Consider the following 23358-nt stretch of genomic DNA (forward strand, 5'->3'; position numbering starts at 1 on the left):
GCCAGAGAAGGAAGGGCGACACAAACTATGCCAACAGCCAGGTCTGGAGTCATCCAGAAGGCCGACTGTTAGAATAAATTCGCCCAGTCTGGGTCATCACGAGTGTATAATTGAGCTTTAGCGCTGACATCACTAGTAGGTAATGTAGCCAGTCAGATCATTGCTAAAGATAATAAGTAACCTCGCGCTGGAGTATGAAATCGGACCATTGCAGGAATCAGATGTACTTCCACGCTGATAGCGCGGCTGGACTATTTATGAGTGCCCTTTAGCGCGTATATTAAGTCCATAGTCGCGATGAGGCAGATAACTTAAGAAAAGTGGGTCAATTGGTAGCATAAGAGAGCATTTGTTCAATTGACTTGGATACATGACACAATAGATGGACTGGGAGTGAAGGGAGTGGCAAATTACTATGTAACAGATGCCCCCTAAAGTATGAAGCCCGAGAGAGTGGGAGGGGTGAAATGCTTTACGAAACCGACTGAGATGGAACGCCATCTAGAAGAACCTGCACGGAAGTACAACTGATATCTCGATAGTGAAACACATGTAGTCTAGGCATGGGCGCAGCCATCCAAAAGACATACGAACTAGGTCTGTGGTATGGACGCAGCCATCCAGCTAATAAGACCATGATAGTGATAAAGGTATGGTCACATCCATCCATGAAGACTCAGGTATGGTTGCACCCATCCATCAATGAGTCATGTAATCACAAACCAATCCACACAGCCCGAACATGTGTAATTTGAGTTCGGGGTCTTGAACCCAATCGATCGTAGTACAAATTCTAACATGCGAATAGATGTGTTGAGGTCGAGTATGATAGAACATCGCTTGATTATGGTCAATGATGAAAACCATTAACAAGCACGAGAGAAGCCACCAATAATGCCAATGGTTATCAAGGTACTATATAACACAATCCACGAAGTGTGAAGAAGGAGCTAAATTCGAACACTCATGGAATCACCCAATCGACGACCAATGATGAAAGTCGACCATCAGGGCATGCAAGCTTTAAGGTACTAAAGGGGATCTCTAGATCAATCTCGTGGATAATAAGCTGATGTCAATAGGAGACGACCCGTCACAGGAGGGCCATAATGCTTCCCCCATCAACGACACGAGATAAGGAACAAGCGGTAGATGGCAAAACGGAGTATCATAGGAGGCAAGGATGTAAACTGTAGAAGGATTATACTCGTGAACATGTCGGCGACACAACTCTAGAGGATGGCAGCATTCAGGTACCAAGGGACCAAAGGCTCGATGGAGACGGCATGAATCGGATGGAATGAGGCTAAATGGCAACCCAAACCCGCGGAAGGCCAAATGACAATGTATGGATTTCCCAACTTGACAAGAAGCAGAAGTGTTGATGTTCAAGAGTGACTAGCTGCCAATGATGATTTCCAAATTTTCCCCCACCATTGCTGGCGAGTACCCCAATTATTTTTGAAAACAAGCTTGAAGGGGATAGCATATGCTTGTAATATAAGTTCGATTGTCGGTCGAATCCAACCTAGTAATAGTTTAATGAGCCCTAGGGAGGAGAAGCTCTAGTCTCGTCATGGTGACGAGTCCAATGTCGTCAGGGTTTAACGAGTCTAACATAGGTAAAACTCAGAGTCTTTTTCATGTTTAGGGAGTTTGAAAAAGACACAGAAAAGAAAACTCCAAGGGGGTCCTTTTTCGTAGATTTGTGTCTCTCAAGCCCGAAAAAGTATAAAACGATACTTGAAAGAACCGCAATACCATTACGATCAAGGAGTACTTTTCGTGATTAGTGACCTCGACCCGAAAAAGTAGAAAAGCGATTGACGTCACGTCGTTTCGTAACCAGTAACGAACCCGAAACGACAAAATCCTGGCAATCTTTTCGCATTTACACAGTCGGAAAAGAGCTTAAAGGCGACTACCTCTTGTTTCTTTTAACGATTCAAAAGGAATAACTCAGCTATCTTTTCATCTTTTAAGTCGGAAAAGAGCGTTAAAGAAGACTTTACAGATCAAGTGTACACGAAGCATGACATAACTCCACTACCGTAGCTCTGCACAAAACACGTCAAACGTAAACCCATTCGACATAAAATGATCAATATATGTGGAAACATAGTCAAAAAGCCAAAACTTTAATTAACCATGTGATAAAAACGAGAAAAAACCCACATTTTTAAAATACAATTTTTTAATTTTCAAAAATTATTATAAAAGGGGGGGGTAATCCATTTATTTTTACCATTGGCACTAATTGTTTCACCTTGGAGTGTTTTGGAGCACCAGCCTGAGCAAAGTTGGCGAGCTGATTTCGGCCTCAATCATCCATGGTTCATCCTGAAACTTCTACCAGGTAAGTAGACTTCTTCCTATGCTTCATTTTAGTATCTTTTTTATGCATTTTGGCATTAGACATGTAAGTTTAGATGGATTTTTGAGTCGGAGTCCGCTGCTCAGTCATTGTAGGTATGTCGCTCGACTCCACGACGACCAAGCGTGCTTTACACATAACTCTTTCCGATCATCGCGAGAATATGATGTACTTCCGCGATGACCACGAAAAAATTGAACTATCAACTTCGCGTCATGGCGACTGTTTTAAAAACAGTCGCGATGACGACGCAAAATTATTTTTTTGTGTAAATTATGGACTAAAATTTGTGAACGAAGTTCTAATTCATTTTTTCTTGTCATGCAGGACATCATGGCATTTGTTTGGCAGGAACGAACACATGATGACAACGATGTGGAATCTTTTTCTGATGTTGGGTGTCGAAATGCTTTACGTGTGTGCGGGTTGCTAAAATTCTTCCTTACTCCACACCTTCAGTCCCAACCTAATTTGCTAGAGCTACTAATCTGTGCCTAGAATCCAACAGATGGAAAATTCATAATTAGAGGCTGATACATTGAGTTCGATGCCACGGACGTATATTTCCTGGCCGGGTTGTCCTGTCGCGGTGAGAGGCCAATTCTAGAGGGGCAGCGACCCCAGGTCGAATCTCTAGAGATGTTGATGGCACGAGTGTGACCATGGGCACGTAAAATGAAAAGTGGGAAGGTGGAAATCCCGACAGTGGAAGACGTGGTTCTTCGTGCAATACTATTTATGGTGACGAGGGCAGCAAGCTCCCAAGCCCAACACGAGGCATCAAAGACCCATCTGCAGTTGGCTCTCGAATGTCTCAATCCGACCATGTTCAACTGGGCAGAAATAGTGACGGCCAATATGAAGAGACAACTTACCAACTACCATCGAGGAGAGACGAAACAGTTTGGCTATGGGTCCTTCTTGGTCCTGCTCATGCTAGAGCGGGTTCCGGCATTGTAGTTGCAGGATATGGACTTGGATTTTCCCAGGCCATGGGAGACTAGGATCACACGGTGGGCACATGTTAAGCCACGAGGAGGTGGCTGACGACTAGTGTCGTGGGGGACACTATTCTGTGAGTGGCTGGATTGCCAGACGATCTCCATCGAGGACTGGCCATATGCTGGCATGGACTTTCATGGAGACCCTGACATGCAGCTGCTCGCTGGCGAGCAATGGGATGACTTGATCACATTATTTTTTGCATTTTATTTTTTTATGGTGTTTTTTAGATTTTTTCATGCATATGTCCTAATGACGTACTCTATGGTATTCGTAGATGTGGGACCAGTGAGACTTGTAGGGCTGGCTCCAGAGGCACGGAAAGATGCACAGGGCATCACAGCGGTAGCCTTGGCTTCCCTAGCTAATGATTTGGTGGAGACAGTGGCTTGAAATCTTGAGGGCCTGACAATGGGGATCCCTGATTACATGGGGGTCAAGGAGGTCCCCATAGAGTTCCAGATTCACACAGTAGGAGTGATACCCAGGGTGCACTGCCTATTGAGGCGAGTGGCACCAGTGGTGGTGTGCTATAGGGATCATAACCCACCGCAGTAGATGCCTAAGTTTTATTTCCTGCTGATTTTTTGAGGGACATGTGTATTGGATGTATGGAGAACACAGACTCTATTTGGACATATACACTTATTTTTTGAGTGCCTCAGTGCGCCACACGATATATCTATATATATATATATATATATATATATATATATATATATATATATATATATATATATATATATATATATATATATATATATATATATATATATATATATATTCCTATGGTTCATTATTGTGTTTTGAATGCTTCTATATGCTGTTTTGATTACATGTTACGCAAATGTCTGTCTAATACATGGTTTGCTAATGCATCAGTTAACGTGTTTAATCTTCTGGGAATGTGCTGATATGTGATAAAATCAAAATTCCTTTCTAACAATTTAACACATAAATAAAACCTTAAAATCCAATGGTCTCTTACGGAATAACACCCATTAAGCTAGTGGACAACAAGCTGAGAGTCCAAATTTACAACCAATGAATGAATGCCAAGGTTAATAGCCTTGGTAAGTAGTTCAATAACAACACTATATTCAGCGACATTGTTTGTGGTACAACCCAAAAAAACAACTTGAAGGTCTACTAACTCATCGTGAGGATCATAGATCACCCATGTCGCAGAAGAAAGATTGTGGGTACTGCGGCAGGCACCATCAGTGAAACCAACGTAAGGTGTACCAAACATCTGCACAAGAATCAAAAGACACAATAAGCGGCAATTATGCCTACACACCAAGCCAAACATGAAAACACACACACAACACACCTGCTGAAAACACACATATGTACAAATCAGAGTGCATGGAGTTCACGCATAATATTTTTCAGGTAAAGTCCATTTCGGGGCTTATCTAGAGGGTTCCCTTTATAATCAATCAGCTCATAGGCCCCTTTTTCCAAAACTCGCTTTACAATATAAGATCCGTGCCACATCGGCTCGAATTTTCCTGCCCCCAGCTTATCATTCGCTTGATCATAGAGCAGGACTAAATCTCCTTCAAAGAAAGAATGAGGATGGACAGTATGATCAAAGTGAGTTTTCACTCTCTTCTTCTGTGCTTCAATAGCTAGAGAGGCTAGTCAACGAGCCTCGTCCAGCCGCTATAGGTAGAGAAGGCGTTCTTCCACCGGAGTAGTGTTGGGGAGTAATTTGACGGCTAATTTCAAATAAGGGATCTCTCACTCAATTGGAAGGGTAGCCTCCAACCCGTAAACTAATTGGAATGGGGTGAATCTGGTGGCATCCTTCACAGAAGTTCGGTAGGCCCATAAGGCGAAGAATAACACCAAGTGCCAGTTGGACTTGTGCATGCCAATGGTGCGTTGAAGCATCGTAACTGGAACCTTGTTGACGGCTTCTACTTGTCCATTGGCCTGAGGATAGTATGGTGTCGAGCTATCATGCCGCAAGCCTATCTGGCTTGTTAACTCAGTCATCATATGATTACAGAAATGATTTCCGTGATCAGTGACAATAGCCTAAGGGACTCCAAACCGTGAGATAACATGATTAAATAAAAATTACGCTGTTGTGTGAACGTCTTCAGATAGTTTAGACCTCGCCTCAACCCATTTTGTGAAATAATCAATGACGACGATGATATACCCATGCCCCCTTGCCGAGTGAGGGTTACAGGTCATATAATCAATGCCCCATTTGGCAAAAGGGCCGACGGTAACAACATGGTGCAATGGAGCGGGAGGCGCATGCATCTTCCGTTGGTAGATTTGGCACTCATGACAAGATCAGATGGCAAGAATGTGTTGACACCTAATCTGAAATGGATGAGGTGAAGCTAGACAGTCATCTAGAAGATGAACTGATCCGTTGTGTATATGTATAAATAAATAAGTGTCTAATGAATAAATCAATCAGTTTTCTTGCACTCATTAATTGCTGGAGTTACCCTGGCCTGACATGGTATCAGAGCCCAGGTCCCAGTCCCTAAAATAGTAGTAACTCCTGTCTTGAGAGCTGCTCTGACTTGATTCCCTGGCTCTGCCTCTGCCTTTTCCTGAATTCGCTGCGCTCTCTGACTGCCAGAGACTGCGCCTCTGGAGACTGCGCCCTCAGACCTTGAGTACTGTGCCCTGAGTTGATGCGTTCATTCCCTGGAACGCTGCGTTGAGCTCCGTTACCTATGCGTTGATGCTGTTGAACTGAGAGCTGAGGTATCGTTTTTTTAATGCTGACTGTGGTATGCGTTCAAGATTTTGAGTTTTTTGGTGGCTGCCTTCTTAGTTTAATGAAGACTGATGGTGACTGCGTTGAAGACATGGTAACCTGGTGCATTTGAACCGCTGCGTTTTTTTGTAAAGACTGTGGTAATTGATAGAATTGGTATCCGAGCATTTTTTTAAAGACTGTTCTAATTGATAGAATTGGTATCGCTGCGTTTTTTTAAAGACTGTTCTCGGGACTGTCATGTACGTCGTTTCATTTTCCTTGGGAGCTGGTCCTGTACCAGCTTTACTTCTACCTGAGATTTTTAAATGCGGTTGTTTATTACTCCACTAATGTGTTTCGGAGTGCTGGTATTGCTTCTGATGTTGCGGCAAGTGCTCTTGTGGGGGCTTCAAATGTCATTGGTACAGCTGTGGTATCCTGGAGGGGCTTCACGCCATGGTAGCCGCTGCCCGGTAAAGGGGTTTGGTTTCGAATTACAGTGAGAGATATTTTTTCAAAAAAAGAAAATTTTTGTGCTTTATTTTATGTTCTGTGGAGAAAAATATTGTGATCCTTCCAACAACAAACTTGCTGGAGACAAAAGGCGTAGAATGCAACCCATAAGAGCACCTTACATATTGTTTAAATAAATCTGGATGCTTTGGTAGAGTCATGGGTGGATCAGTAGATAAAGGAGTCATTGAGTGACTGCGTTTTTTATTGAAGACTCTCTGCATCAGTTGGTGACTGCGTTTTTTTTATTGACTGTGTAATGGTGATTGCGTTTTGAATCTCAGAAAGGTTTTGTGCCAGCCCATGGTCCGTGAGTTGATTATACACAATAAAATGCATAAAGAATGACTGCGTTTTTTATTATAAGAATGGTGACTGCTTTGATACCTGCGTTCTCTTGTAAGAATGACTGTGTTTTTTAGAACTGCTCCTATTCGAACCATTTTCCATTACTGACAATCAAAGACTCAGAACACAGAGCCTCAAAAGTCGCAAAAACTGCTAGGACTTCAGTATTATGCAGTTGATTTTTTGACTTTGTATGGCGTTTTTTGTATAAGTTTGAGATGCGTTTTTATAGTGGCTGAGCAGTTTGTTGAAATCAAAGCAGTTTGTTGAATTGATATATGCAGTTCATATTATTCAAAGCATTGTTATTTCCAGAAGAAAATAAAGTGCATAAGGCTATGGCATAAGAAAAAAAAAATTCCAGCAGAAGTCTTTTATCAACAGAAGTTTTTTAGCAGAGATATTTTTTACAGAATGCATTCAATCATTTCTATGGTCGGAATAGTTCTCACTGGCAAGGAGAACTATTATGAATGGTCTCGGATGGTAAAACACACCCTCATCTACAATGAGCCGTGGAAAGGTGTGTGTGTCGGAGAAGAAGACAGAGACCCTGTGCAGCCCACATCAGACAAAGAACTCGCCATTTGGGAAAACAAGAACAGCAAAGCCTTTGCATTGATCGCAGCATCCGTAAGTGAGGAAGTAAGTCGTCATATTTCATCCTATTCCACTGCCTTTGAAGCTTTACAAAAGCTGAAAGAACTCTATGATACACATTCTGCACTTGAAGTTGTTCAGCTCATGATTAAACTCTTCACTCTTGAACTGAAAAATAATGATCCTCTTACTCTTGCATCTGAAATAAAGTCTATAGTGCATGATATTAAATCCACTAAGGTTGAGCTGGATATCTCTCTTATTGCCTTTCTCAAAGCACTCTATCCTACCTACTCTAACTATCTTGAGTCTTTACAAGCAAGTGGAAATCTTAAAGATATAACCTTTGACACTCTTGTGAAAAAGTTTGCTGAAAGAGAGAAAGCCTTTGGAAAGAAAACAGTCCCTGAATCTTCTGAAGAGACTGTTTGCCTTGCTCATAAAGAAAAGCATCCTGCTCAAGATTCTACAAGAGGAAGAGGTGGACGAAGAGGAAGAGGAAGATACTTCAGAGGCAGGGGGGGCAGACATCCTCAAGCAGAAAAGGCAGATCTGCATTGCATTCGCTGCAAACGAAATGGATCACATGATGCTTCTACATGCAAGCTACCATGTGACAAAGTTGAGCAGAGAAGAAATCAGCAGAAAGGTAAAACTGATGACACAGACAAAGGTAAAGCACCTGAATCCGCTCACTATATTGAGGCACAATGTAACATTGGAGTAAATGAAGTTTTGTTTAATGCTTCACTTGCTTCTTCGAAAAATGACCGGTTGCTTGATTCAGGAGAAACCTGTCATATGACTTATAGGAGAGATTTCTTTGAAGATTTCACTGACAATGTTGATGGAGCAGTATACTTTGCAGATCAGTCAAAAATCATGCCATCAGGGCTTGGCACAATCAGGCTTAAACTGCCTGGTCTTCCAGACTTTCTTCTGGATCATGTTCTATATCTCCCACAGCTGAAGAGAAACTTGCTATCCCTGGTCCACATCCGCCGGCAAGGTCACTCCATTCACATGTTTGATGGCAAGCTTGAGGTAAGAAAGGCATCTGACCACTCACTTGTCATGAGGGGTATAGAAGAAGAAAGACTCCTTAAACTGCAAGGAACCTCTGCTCATGCACAACATTTCTCATATATTTCTCATCATGAAGAAGGTGCACTTCCATCAAGTTTATTATGGCATGCTAGATTTGGACATTTAAACTATGATAGTCTCCGCTTGTTGAAGAAAAATGGTGTTGCTGGTTTGCCTACAATTCCTAGAAAACATAAACAATGTGATGCTTGCATTCTAGGAAAGCATAGAAAACAGTCTTTTCATGATTCACATTCAAGAGCACATAGGAAGCTTGAACTTATTCATTCAGATTTATGTGGTCCAATGCCTGTTCCTTCTGCAAATGGAAATAAATATATCATGACATTTATTGATGATTACACCAGAATGTGTTGGGTTTATTTTTTGAAGAACAAATCTGATGCTTTTCAAACATTCAAGAATTTTCATAAATGGATTGAAAATTATGCACAATCTCATATTGGGTCTATTCACACTGATAATGGAAAAGAATATACATCAAATGAATTTGAACACTATCTTCGCCAACATGGGATTAAACATCAAACAACTGTGCCTTATAATCCTCAACAGAATGGTGTAGCTGAAAGAATGAACAGAACAATTTTGAATATGGTACGATCCATGATTTTCTTCAAAAATGTAAAGACAATGTTTTGGGCTGATGTTGTTCTATGTGCTGCATATATAAAGAATAGATGTCCATCTAGTGCTATAAGAAACAAGACTCCTTATGAATTGTGGTATGGACATGTTCCTTCGGTAAAACATCTCAGGATATTTGGTTCCACCTGTTATGCTTTAATACCAAAGGTACATAGAAACAAACTTGGTGCTAGAAGTTGTAAGTGTATCTTCCTGGGGTATTCAAACACATCTAAAGCATACCGCCTCTATGATGAAGTAAATAAAAAGTTTGTTTTATCTAGAGATGTCATTTTTCTTGAATCATCCAAATCAGACAGTGTTGTTGAGCGGTAACTTGATCGCTTGGATAGATTCACAAAACCGAAATCATTCCAAGAGTTTGATAATCAGATTCCACATCTTGAAGGGGGGATTCCTATACTAGATCAACATGTGGAATCTTCTTCTGAAGAACAATCTCCCCTGCATGACACTTCAACAACGGATGATGCTTTAAGTGATGTAATTGATAGAATTGGGAGACTTAATCTTGATTCAGTCCCAACTCAATCAACAGAACAGCCTGGACCATCTCAGAAAGGTCCCCCAAAGTGGCTGACAAAGACACTTGAAAGAGTTCATCCTGATGAAATTGGAAAAACAGGAACCAGAAATACAAACCGACAAGATGGAGGTGATGTAGATAACTCTAATTCACCTGTTGATATGGATATTACTTATGATTGTGAATTGAACTTGTCTACAGATTTTGAACCAACTTCCTTCAAAGAAGCTGCTTCTCATGATGAATGGAAAAAAGTGATGCAGAAGGAGTATGATGCCCTCATAAAGAATGGCACTTGGAAGCTGGTTGATCCTCCATTTGGAACCAAACCAATTGGCTGCAAGTGGGTCTACAAGAACAAGTACAAAGCTGATGGCTCACTTGACAAGCACAAAGCTAGGCTTGTGGCAAAAGGTTTTGCACAGAAGGAAGGGGTCGATTATGAGGAAACTTTTACTCCCACAGCAAAATGGGCCACCATCCGGACACTCTTTGCACTAGCTGCTCAGAACGGTTGGAAAGTCCATCAAATGGATGTAAAAAATGCATTCTTGAATGGAGATCTAAAAGAGAATGTCTTTATGTCCCATCCTGAAGGATTTGCTGTGAAAGGACATGAACACAAAGTATGCAAACTTGTGAAGTCCTTGTATGGTCTCAAACAAGCACCACGAGCCTGGTATGAAAAACTGACTGAGCATCTTCTGAAACTCAACTTCAATCATTTTGATCTTGATGATGCAACTTTATTTGTCAAGAAAGTTGGAAAAACAGTTGTATATCTTGTGGTATATGTAGATGATCTTTTAATGACAGGGAACAATGAAAGCTATATTGCATCCATAAAGAAAGAATTAGGAAATTTTTTTGAAATGACTGATTTGGGCTATGTTCATTACTATCTTGGCATTGAAGTAACCCAACATCCAAAGTCCATATTTCTTTCTCAAAAGAAATACATTGGAGATTTGTTATACAGATTTGGCATGACAGAGTGCAATCCCCTTTCTACTCCAATGGAACAAAACTTAAAGCTCACATCTACTGAAGGAAAGGAATTTGAGGATGCAACAAAGTATAGACAGCTTGTAGGAAGTCTCATCTACCTCACTACTACCAGACCAGACATTTCATTTGCTATTGGAATCCTCTCCAGGTTCATGCAAAGGCCTTGTGAGGGACATTGGTCTGCTGCAAAAAGAGTTCTAAGGTACTTGAAGGGAACTAAAGACCTTGGAATCAAGTATACACAGGTGGACGACCTCAACTTGATTGGATACTCTGATTCAAACTTCGATAGAGACAAAGAAACTGGGGTATCTACTTCAGGATATGCTATGAGTCTTGGATCGGGAGTTGTCTCCTGGAGATCACGCAAACAATCAGTACCAGCAGATTCCACAACAGAAGCAGAATATGTGGCAGCAGCTGAAGCAACGAAAGAAATTGTGTGGCTCAGGAAAATTCTTGCAGATTTGCAGGTAAAACAAATACAATCAACTCCACTCATGATTGATAACACCTCTGCAATAAAATTGGCCAAGAACCCAAAGTTCCATGATCGTACTAAGCACATCAATACTAAATATCACCTGATCTGACATCATGTTGAGGCCAAAACAATCCATCTCCGTCATTGTTCCACAAACGAGCAAATTGAAGACATCTTCACCAAAGCGCTTGGAAGAGAAAAGCTTGAAAGATTCAGAACGATGCTTGGACTCACCAACATCCCTTCAAATTAAGGGGGGGAATGTTGACACCTAATCCGAAACGGATGAGGTGAAGCTGGACAGTCATCTAGAAGATGAATTGATCCATTGTGTATATGTATAAATAAATAAGTGTCTAATGAATAAATCAATCAGTTTTCTTGCGCTCATTAATTGCTGGAGTTACCCTGGCCTGACAGAATGAAATCCTTGAAGATGGAGAGCCAAAAGTAACTGGCACAGAGGATCTTATGAGCAGTAGCATACCTGGACATGTGACCACCACAGGTGCCAGAATGGCAGTCATTTGAAACTCGTTTCGCTTCCTCGAATGTTAAGCATCGACGGAGAACCAAGTTCGCATCGAGACGATACAGGGTGTCCCCAATGATACGATAGGGCTGAGAATGATGGCGAATTTGTCACCGAGCATCCTTAAACAAATCGGGACGAAAAGAGGATGTCTGAAGATAGACAATGATATCCCCGTACCAGGGGCTGAGGGTGCTAATTAAGAACAGAGTTTCATCCGGAATATGGTCCTCTAATCGAGAGGGCGCGGTAAGAGATGGCAGAGAGCAAAGCAACTCAGCAAAGACGAGGGATTTCTTAGACTTGGCAGTGGTGAATTCCAAGTCGAACTCTTGGAGGATAACAATCCACTTCGAGTACTTGCCCCCCAGTAATTGACGTGACAAGATGTACGTCATCGGGTTGCAATCAGAAACCACCGTCGTGGTGCGCAATAAAATATAGTGGCAGAAACGTTGAACAACACAAACGGTGGCCAATGCCAATTTCTCGACATAGGCATAATGAGTTTCCGTATCTAGTAAATTGTGGCTGAGATAATAAACGACATGCTCAGTGTCATCGTCATCATCTTGAACTAGAACCATGCCAATAGTGGTATCAGCAGCGGCTAAATACAGAGTGTAGTCACGATGATAATCAGGAGGACGCAACAATGGAGCAAAAACAAGGAGAACCTTGAGGCGCTTGAATGACTCTTGTGCAGCGACATCCCAAAGAAAAGGGGTATCCCGCTTTAATAATCGCGTATAGCCTTTGGCCACTTTGGCATAGTTCAGAATGAATCGTCGTAGAAAATTCACTTTACCCTGCAAACTCTGCAATTTCTGCAAAGAAGCAGGGGAAGGGAGATTCAGGATGGCTTCGACTTTAAGGGGATCTAGACGGATGCCCTCTTGGGAAACGATGAACCTGAGAAAAACTGCTTGAATCAACGTAGAAGACACACTTATGGGGATTAAGCTGGATACGATAGTGTCGACAATGGAGGAAAATTTCGCGAAGGTGAGCTGGATGGTCCTGGCGCTTTGCTGAATGAGCTAGCAGATCATCTAGGCAAGGCTACACAATGTGTTGAATATCAAGGAATGCATAAGACATTACGCGCTGGAAGGTGGCACCGGCATTTTTTAAACCGAAGGGGAGCTTTTTATAGGCTAAAGTGACCCACAGACAGATAAAGGTGGTCTTGTGTTGATCTACAGGCGCGATATTAATCTGGTTATAACCAGAAAAGCCGTCCATGAATGAGTACATCTCACTCCCGGCACACTCATCAATGAACTGGTCAATGAAGGGTGTAGGGTATTTATCTTTGGGACAGGCCCGATTAATATCACGATAATCAACACATACCCTGATATTGCACTACCTTTTAGTCATAGGGACAATACTAGAGACCCATTCTGTGAGTGGGATGGGGTAAATAAAACCAGCCTTAAGAAGCTTTTCAACTTCCATTTTAATAGTTGCAACCTTTCCGGGGTTCACGGGGCGTAAACGCTGCCGAACAGGCTTAGCACCTAGATATGTAGGTATCTCATGCACCACGATGCTAGGATCGATGTCAGGCATTTCTTCGTAAGACCAAGCAAACACATCACGAAATTCGCGAAAAAGATCAGTGTAGAGCTAAATCTCCTCCGGAGCACAAGTTACTCCAACATGGATGTGCTCGACAATCCCTGGTTTAACAAAGATGTCGATTGGTTGAGTTTGCGTGATGTTTCCCATGTTCCCTTCAGAATACACTTGATAAACTTGAATGCGTGTCTGAAGGGGTTGGGATGGGAGACAAGGAGCAAACTGCTCGAGACAGGTAAGCATTTCCCGATGGGAAGGGAGACACGAGGAATGATGGTCATGATCAGACCAAGGAGGGTTCCTCAAAAGACATGGTCTCAATAATCGCTTCATCAGAAGGAAAAATTTCCTTTAAAGGGTCTGAATAAGTGCCATCTCCAAGGCAAGGGGAATGAGCGTACGAGTCAAGAGCTCTGCTTGAAGGAGCAGAGTTAGAGGGGTTACCTCTGTTCGCAGAGGGAACACTTTCCTGCATCACAAATTGGCTCCCAAATGGGGTTCTAATGAATATCGTAAGACTCGTCCTCTGGAGCATGAGAGTTAATCGGTTGGATACTTGGAATAACAGGGAGAGTATCACTAACAACCGGTACCTCAGGAGCAACAGAAGAGGGAGACCCTTGGTCACTTGGAATGGGATATGGGATCGGTGATTCCGCCAGGATGATTCAATTCAAAAATCCTAGGAAAACTAACGAGAAAGAACCCTACACAAGGTAAAATGAAAACAAGATCTAACAGGGTAAATGTAAACGTGGCTGAATAAATTTTAAGACACAGGAACAGAACTTGACCTTTTCACCTTTAAAGAGTCAAGAAAAGGACGAAAATATGACTCTAGTCACCTTCGAATATTTAATGAGCCTAAAGTGACAAGTGCTTAGATGGACCTTTTCTTTTAAGGAGTCTGAAAAGGAACGAAAGTGACTACTCTGGAGAACTAGGAAAAAGGTTTACCAAACAACCCATAAAACTTTATATACACCTTCGCAGTCATATGAAAACCAAGGACTTTCCATACGGCAGTCAATCTTCCCAAATGCTATGTTCGATGCGTTACGGTTTGCAAGGCGGCAGACATGGCTTCCTAAGGATAAAGGATGATAACCTAGTGGGGTCTCCCAACATATACTCGATGGTACATGGGAGCACAATTCCGTACTAGACCGCTATTGAGTCACAGAAGGAGGAATCACCCAACCTTGAGTGAAAGCAATAGTGACTAGGTTTAACGACGTCGAAGCACGTCTCTAGCCTAGACCTCTAAATAGTGTGCGTTATGTTCCAATGCGTTGTTAGGTTTATTCAATTCATTTTAGAGTTGATCTTGAATTATGTTTTAGTTTTCAGGCCTCACCGTATGTATACAACAAATCCTAGGATGTAGCTAGAATGAGCGAAATATCCTTTTACTTCAATGAACACCTACCTATGGGAGGGTAGAGAGATCATTCCCAAACCAAGAAAACCAAGATAAACAAAGACAGTCACTCAGTGCATACAAACATCAATTCCTAAAGTGCACGGATACGACAAATGAGAGATTTTATCATTCGCTTTCCAATACGCAAACTTGAAATGCAAATTCATTTTCACTTTCGTATACTAAATGAATGAAATCTTTTTTATTTTTATGTCTTTAAATCTAGAAGAAATAAATAAGCAAACAAGCAAGTGTGGAAAAAGCCTAGTTGTCATGATCTATGTTCGGTAGTGAAAAAAATCAAATCAATACCAAAGATTGGTTCAATAACAGTCACTAAACAATCAACCAAAAATGAGCAATGGGGAAGGCTCAATCAAACCAACAAGAAAGTTGCAAACAAACCTTGAGCAAACCAATAACCATGCCAACTAATTCAAGAAACTTGAAATAATGAACTAGGTCACACAAGCAAAAATGCAAGATTCATTCAACAAAGCTAACAAAAGAGTGTCTTAACCATAAACAGTGAAAAAAAAGCTATTGAGCAAGCCAAAAAGCAAGGGACCAGCAGGACTGATGGACTCAAGAGGCAGAATTGAAAAAATCAATTCTACAGGAATATGCGCGGGTAATACACAAGCAACCAGCGCTGACAAAGAACTGACTGTAGCAATAGAGCGATGGCATCGCAGAAGTACACGAATTTTCCACGATGGTCAGATTTTCAGAACCATCGCGACTGTGTGACATTATTACGCGACACACAGGATCTTACAAAAAGGTGAGCGTGATGACAGCGTGAATGTTAAGCTATTATCCATGATGATGTTCAAAACAATGACAGGCGAACAAAAACTCCCAAACCAAAACTAGTCAATCCTTCAATCAAATAGAGGTATTTCCCATATCAACCCAGGAAACTCAAAAGACTGATAGTTAATCCCCAAACTTCAAGAGAGACCAAATCAAAATCAAAAGAAGAGCAAACAGAAGAAAAACATAGGCCAAATTCCCCAGTGGAGTCGCCAATTTGTGATGCATGAAAGTGTTCCCTCTACAGACAGAGGCAACCCCTCTAGCCCTAGAGTGGGTCTAGTCACAAACAAGGACAGATCAACAATAGATTTCCTTAAACAGTCATAGTTGGAGGCCTACCTCAACCGGTGGTTGATGGAGTTCCGTTGCGCTGCTCCAGCTTTTGCTTCCTTCCCCTTGATGAGTGATCTACCTGAAACAATGCAAAGGAAATACAATAAAGCACGTAACCAGAAAACAACGATGATCTATTTATTCATAAAGTTAAGAAGTCATGAGCTATCAAGTAAATTGGATACAAGAGATAGGAAAACATCATTGATTTTATTAATAATGAAATAAGAACAAGCTTACAACCAAAGTATTAACGTTGCAAGCCTTCTCAGAGGGTCCAACCAACATGTTCCTCAAACATTCACTCTTTGAAGATGGATCTCCCATATACAAAGTTCTCTCTCACTCATAAGTTTTACATAAAGCTAAGGGCACTTCACAACTTTCCACAAGATATCAACAATCCCACACTTGTCACACCCACACTAGCTATCTATCAAACTCACAAACACTAACAGCACTGCTCAATCCAAGAATTTACCAACTAGCCAACTATCCAACTAGCAGAGCATAGCAATGGTGAGAGTATAAATAGGAGAAGGGGTCTCCATGAAAGTTGGAAGAGAGAGCTTATCACCAAGGAAGGTATCACAATTGACGGAATTACCATGCTAGAGAAGGAAGGGCGACACAAACTATGCCAACAACCAAGTCTGGAGTCATCCAGAAGGCTGACTGTTGGAACAAATTCGCCCAATCTGGGTCACCGCGAGTGTATAATTGAGCTTTAGCACTAACATCGCCAATAGGTAATGTAGCCAGTCAGATCATCACTAAAGATAATAAGTAACCTCACGCTGGAGCATGAAATTGGACCATCGCGGGAATCGAATGTACTTCTACGCTGATATCACAGCTGGACTGTTTATGAGCGCCCTTCAGCGCGTATATTAAGTCCATAGTCACAATGAGGCAGATAACTTAGGAAAAGTGGGTCAATTGCCAGCATAAGAGAGCATTTGTTCAGTTGACTTGGATACATGACACAGTAGATGGACTGGGAATGAAGGCAGTGACAAATTACTATGTAACAGATAATCATAACTTTTGTTTTGTCAGTGTTAACAACAAGAGGGCTTCACTGAGGAAGCAATGCCATACCACGTGGGTTCATATTGGGGGATATATATTTAGGAAAAAATGACATAATATATTGGGGGATATATAGAGGGTAAAGGATTTTTATATTGCCAAGTATAAAAATGAAGCTCAAAGTTAATGGAAAAATATAAAGGGGTATAAAAAATGTTAATGAAAAAATGGATGCCTACAATATCTAGTGAAAGTAGGGGTTTTTTAAATTGGGAAGGTGTATTGGGTTCATATTGGCAGGGGGTTAAATAATGTGATTTTTAGAGGCATTTTTCAATATGTAGTCAAATTAGGGGTATTATTTAGTATGTCACAAACGTACGTGATATGTCAAAGGTTCATTGAGTGAAGCCCCCATGGTTAACAATCATACCCATGGTAGAGAATAAATCCTTAAGAAGTATAAGTTGCTTATCAAGATCAAATGGGAACCTTGTGAGAAGAACAATATCATCAATGTAGAGAAGAAGGATGATGACTATCCCAGCTAAGATCATACCATCACATCCTGCTTCCTCTAAACAACCTTCTAGCTTGTCGATGTAAATGAAAAATAGGGTAGGGGAGAGGGGGAAAACTTGTTTAACTCCGATATTACACTTAGTATCTTTCGACCACCCCTCATTTATCTTTAACTTGGCAATTACATTCTCATATAACGTTATAGCGACAACTCTCAACTCAAAAGGAACCTTTAGCTCTTCTAATCTGTTCCAAAGGTTGTTTCTGGGAACCATATTGAAAGCCTTTCTAAATTCCACAAAGCAACAAAAGAGATTGGATTTATCATTGCAGCATTCCTCCATAATGATCCTAAGTGTAACGAGGTGGTCTGTTGTTGAGTGTTGCTTTCTAAAACCCGCTTGGCCTTTAGCCCACTTACCTTCACTTTCAAGCCATATGCTCAACTTCCTTTCCAAAATAATACCATATAACTTGGCTAGGAGAGGGCTGATCATAATTGTCCGATAATTAGAAGGGTTATTTGTATCCCCACTTTTAAAAATAGGGATAATGAGGCTTTGATTCCATGGTTTAGGGAACCCTTGCTTGACCGCTTGATTGAAAAGCTTGTGAATGTGGCGGATGAGGACAAGACCTCCAATTTTTAAGATTTCTGCTTGGTAACCTTCAATGTCCTTAGCTTTCCCATTAGCCAAGCGATTAACCCTAAAATCGATGTCTTCTAATTAGAAAACTTCTTTTGTTGTGAGCAGGGTTTCAAAGTTATCCATGAAATTTGGAGATACATAAATATTTTTAAGATAGGAATTCCAGTCATGTAAAACAATTTTATTATTATCTTTAGCTTTCCTAGTTAGAATCTGCCTCCAAAATTTCCTAGGAGCTACCTTAGAGAGGTGTAAGAGATTCTCTCGTCTTTTAGGAATATACTGCCTTTTTTTCCTTTTAGTTAGGGCTTTGTATATTTTTATCTTGCCAATTTTAAGAGATTCATCAACAACTTCATTAATTGCTCTCTTCGTACTTTTACAATCTTTGTCATACCATGGGTTGGTTTTGCTATTTCTTTTATTACTTGAAACTTCAATTGAGAAATTTTTAATAGAATATGAGAGGGTTGTAGTAAAATTATGATAGAGATCTTCTATGTTGTCTATACTAGATAAAGGAAGCAAGTTAGTTTTTAATTCATTTAGAAAGAGATCTTTTTTATTTCTATCAAAGATTGACTTCTTTTGGATATAAGGATTATCTTCTATGAGATCTCTATGCATGAAAACATTGAGAGTTATAAGTAAAGGCCTATAATCAGAGTCAGGCTCGTGGTCATTTAAGATGTCAAAATTTGTTATTTCATTGTATAGAGGGAGACTGGAGATAACATAGTCTACCACGCTACTACCAAGCCCATGGATGCAGGGCATCTCGCTAGAATTGGGCCACTTCTTTAGACCATTGCAAACTATGAGATCCTGAGCACTACAGAGCTTGACTAGCTCCAACCCAAACAAATTCTCCTAGAGGTCTTCAAAGCTCCTTTTGTATCGGCTAGCCAGAGGAAGGTCTTCGTCTAACCAAAGAGGATTAGGGTTGGAATGATTGCTTAGAAGAATAGCTTGGTTGCTTGAAGTTCGAGCATTAAATTCACCCATTAAAAGGATATTTCCTTCATTCCTTAGGCTAGAAATATCATTCTCTAAACCATTGTAAGGATTATTTTTATCTAGACTCTCTTTCTTATAGAAGTTAGAATTGATGGGGGGGAATAATAGATTGCTATGTAGGTCTTTTTATCATAAATGTCCGTAATTCTATCCAACTATATTGGTTGTAAAGGTCGTTTTTATAAATCCTAGAATGGGGAGAGATGTTCTTCTTAATGTAACAAGCTATACCCCCAATGCCTCTATGGGAGGATCGCTTATTCCAGGTAGACCATAATGTAAATCCATCTATGTTAGGGACCTTAGATTCTTCGTGCTCCCAAGTTTCAACAAGCAAAATAATATCAACATCATTCGAGATCCAACTTAGCTTGGGGCCTTTGTTCCATGGAAAGCCCCGATAGTTCCAAGAAAGAATCCGAAGCATGTTGAATTGCTATTTATTATTATCTTTTTGGTTTCTATCTCGAATAACGGCTTTTATATTTCTGATTATTGCCCATTTTCCTTCCTTCCTAGCTTCCTTTACCTTTTGAACCTCCTTTCTCAATTCTGCTTGATCTTCTGGAATGAGATCTTCATTTATAAATATTCTCGTTCCTTTTAGACTTGAGGTTTTACTAAGTATGTCATACTTATGGTCAGTAGAGCTCACTTTTATTCGGATCAGCCTTCCTTTATTCTCAGTTAGTTTCCCCAACCTTGTTGCTTCTGTGAGACAAGTTGTTTCAATTTGTAATCTGTTATGTAATTCTGTCTAAAAGGAAAAAAACTCAAGCATAAACTTGCTGGGAAGCGTTTGGATTAAATAGATCCGAACTGTAGTTCATAAATTCCTGAACATGGCAGAATGTTTCACTACACAAAATCAACATTCAGAAATGGAAGCGGTAGAGATACAATGGTTGAATATGCAAACCATACCATATCCTATTAATTTGTTTTGTATACAAAGTTTTTTCTACGTTATAGTTCAAAGCTATATGAAATATTTTTACCGAATTGAATCATTTTTAAAACAATCTCCCAAAAAAATGTTGGATTGCAGGTGAAACACATTGATATTGGAAAAAGAATTTGTTTAATATTGGAATATTATGATTCAATTGGTACAAAACTTTGGTCGTTTAATAGTGAAATATATTTTATTTATTTATTTATTTTATTTAATGATATTGGAAAAAGGATTTGTTTAATATTGGAATATTATCACTCAATTTGTACGGAACTTTGGTGGTTTAATAGTGAAATGTTATGATTGAGACTGTGCCAAGCTCAGTTGAACTCGATATTTTAATCTCAAGTGAACTGGTAATATCTCTGCCAAGCTCATGGTCCAATTTAGGCACTATCACCATAAAAATATATCCAATCACCTGTAAATTAATATTTAAACTAAACTACTTTGTTTTACATTTCTGGAGTCAACATTATTTTTGCAAAATGATTTGTCAATTCAATATTTAGTTACTGTGGAAGATAGTTATTCTAGCTTTCTATCATTAAAAACAGGAAAAAGATTGGAAACTAGATTTTTCTAAACAATAAATATATTGTACTGCAATTGCTAATATATACACAAATTGTCTGGTAGTGGCCACATATTTTGTACAAATATTCCTTGGCTTTGAGTTATTTACAAAGCTAAAATTCAATAAAAATGTAAAGCTCTCTCTATGGAATCGTTCTATTTTTCAACCGTCCATGACCTCCAGGTTACTACTGAGATTATTAAAAAAACCTAGACTGAAGGTCAACTAGGATTTACCAGATTTGATAGGTTTATTAATGCCTTCAATTGGGAGCACTCTTGCAGGTTTAGTCTTACTAATGTTTATGGAAAGTAATTAAACTGCATTAACAAACCTATTTTTTGAAATATCAAGAGTCTCAAGCCTGGGTAGAACACCTTCTAGAATACATATCTCAGATATGTGTCTTCGTTAAAAGCAGCTTTGTTCAACGAAAGACATGACTCAGGTTTGGATTGTTTGGTCAAGGTAGCACAACAGGAAGCATCTACAGGTACAACATCTACTATAGAGAGAAGAAGATCAAAGAGGAGTAAGCAAGCATGGGGACATGCTTGATGATAAGCAAGGGAGAGATGTTGGGCCTTAGTTTTGGTCTTATTTTTGCTCTAAGAAACTTACTAATCCATCTATTTTCCATCCATTTTCCCTTCATTCATCCCATTTTAATGTATATTTGATATCCATTTAGGTATTTAATTTTAATTTTTCAATTTCTAAAGTTTTTATGAAAGTTTGGCTTTTAGTGCAAAATTGGCAGATTCAAAAATTCCCGTAATAGCTCTATGGTGACCTTGGGAAGCTACCTCCTGTTAAGGATAAACTCTTGCATGCAAGTAAGAAAACAAGGAAAGTGTTGTGGAAAATATTCAACATTGTTGTAACTTTGGATAAAAAATTTATGCAACAAGGAGATGATTCGAGACATGCATCTTTTCTCAATATTTTAACCAATATTAGAAATGCAAATCCTTTTTCGGATGATTGAGATCTTCTTATGACCCGTGTCGATAGTTTCTTACATCCATAGGAAATGAGTTTATTCGATTCTTCAGTTCACTTGTTTGCAACGAATAATCTCGTTAATTTTCACTATCATAAAATGCTAAAACCATTAAATTGTCCAATTTCAGGATGTGTTGCAGAATGTGCTAGAAGAACAAAAATAGTTGACAATGATAATGATGTCTTAGAGCATGAAGTGTTACTGTTTTGTGGAGAACGTGTCATTATAACGTGTAACTTGTGGGTTGAAGCTGGGTTGGTTAATGGTGCACTTGGATATATTGAATATATCTTCTATGCGTCTGGTTCAAAGTCGCCACAATTTCCACAATTCGCTACAATTATTTTTGAAAAGTGCATTGGTGTTGAATTTGACATGGATTGTCGAAACATTGTGCCCATACTACCTGTTGTTAGATGGAATCTTAAACATATGCCTTTGAAAATGGCATGGACCTTGACTATACACAAATCACACGGGATGACTTTGCAAAGAGCCATTGTAGATATTGGAGATAAATAGGTAGGGTTTGACATTTACAACTATATCAAGAGTGAAATCCATTGATGGTTTATGGATTTCACCACCCTTTTCTTTTCAACATTATGAAAAAATGAAAAACAATGCATATGTTACACTCAGGAAGAAAGAGGAGGAATGATTGAAGTCGATATCATTTTGAGGTATTTATCTTGAATAGAGTTTAGTGCTTTGGCATAGCTTTGAAACTAGTATGAACACTTTTTTATATTTATTGTTGTAACTTGCAATAAATTGTATGGAAATCAATAAGTTAATTGTTTTGCTTCTTGATAATTTGAATAGATTTTTTAATAATTAAAGTTAATTGATTAAATAATTAGCAAAATTTACTTGATTAAATAATTTGTTATGGTGTTTGATGTTTAATCGGTTAAATTGTAGTTGTGTGTGTGTGTGTGTGTGTGTGTGTACCAATTTTAATTTTTTCATTTTCTCATTGAAATGCAGATATGGAAAATAATGATGTCTTATATTGCACCTCAGTGGTTCATGCTATTGTTGAAGAAATCAATTTTCTTGTGTATATTCAAACAAGGCTTGATAGAAAAATTAGGTTTCGTCCTAGTTTTGTTTATGAACATGTTAGTGTCTTAGATGAAATGAAATCATATGTGAAATACTTTTTGCATGTGCGTCAAAGAGAATACGGACGAAAAACAAGAAGGGGCTGGTTGGAAAGGCAAAAAGGTCGCGATCATTACACTGTTAATTTGAATTAGTGTTGTTTTTGTCATTAATCTGACTATGTTTTGAAAGAGGCTATTTAATAAATGCCTTCTAATTAATTATTTAAAGTTCATTTTCGTAGTAGAATTCTTTGATATAAATACAGAAAAAATATTTCTTAATTTAAACTCTCTTTTTTTTGTTTCAATATTAGTAAAATTGATTGTTTGCCATTGATGTTGTTATGTAAAAAATTGTATATCAATACTCTTCAAATTTTGTGTGGTGTTGTTTTTCTTAGATTCCATTGTTTTCAATTCATATGTGTTTTTTCTTTCATGTTGCGACGTTGTTG

This window comes from Pinus tabuliformis, chromosome 8 (assembly GCF_031772625.1).
Source record: "Pinus tabuliformis cultivar Carrire ecotype Pingquan chromosome 8, CPIR1, whole genome shotgun sequence".
Classification (NCBI taxonomy): Eukaryota; Viridiplantae; Streptophyta; class Pinopsida; order Pinales; family Pinaceae; genus Pinus; species Pinus tabuliformis.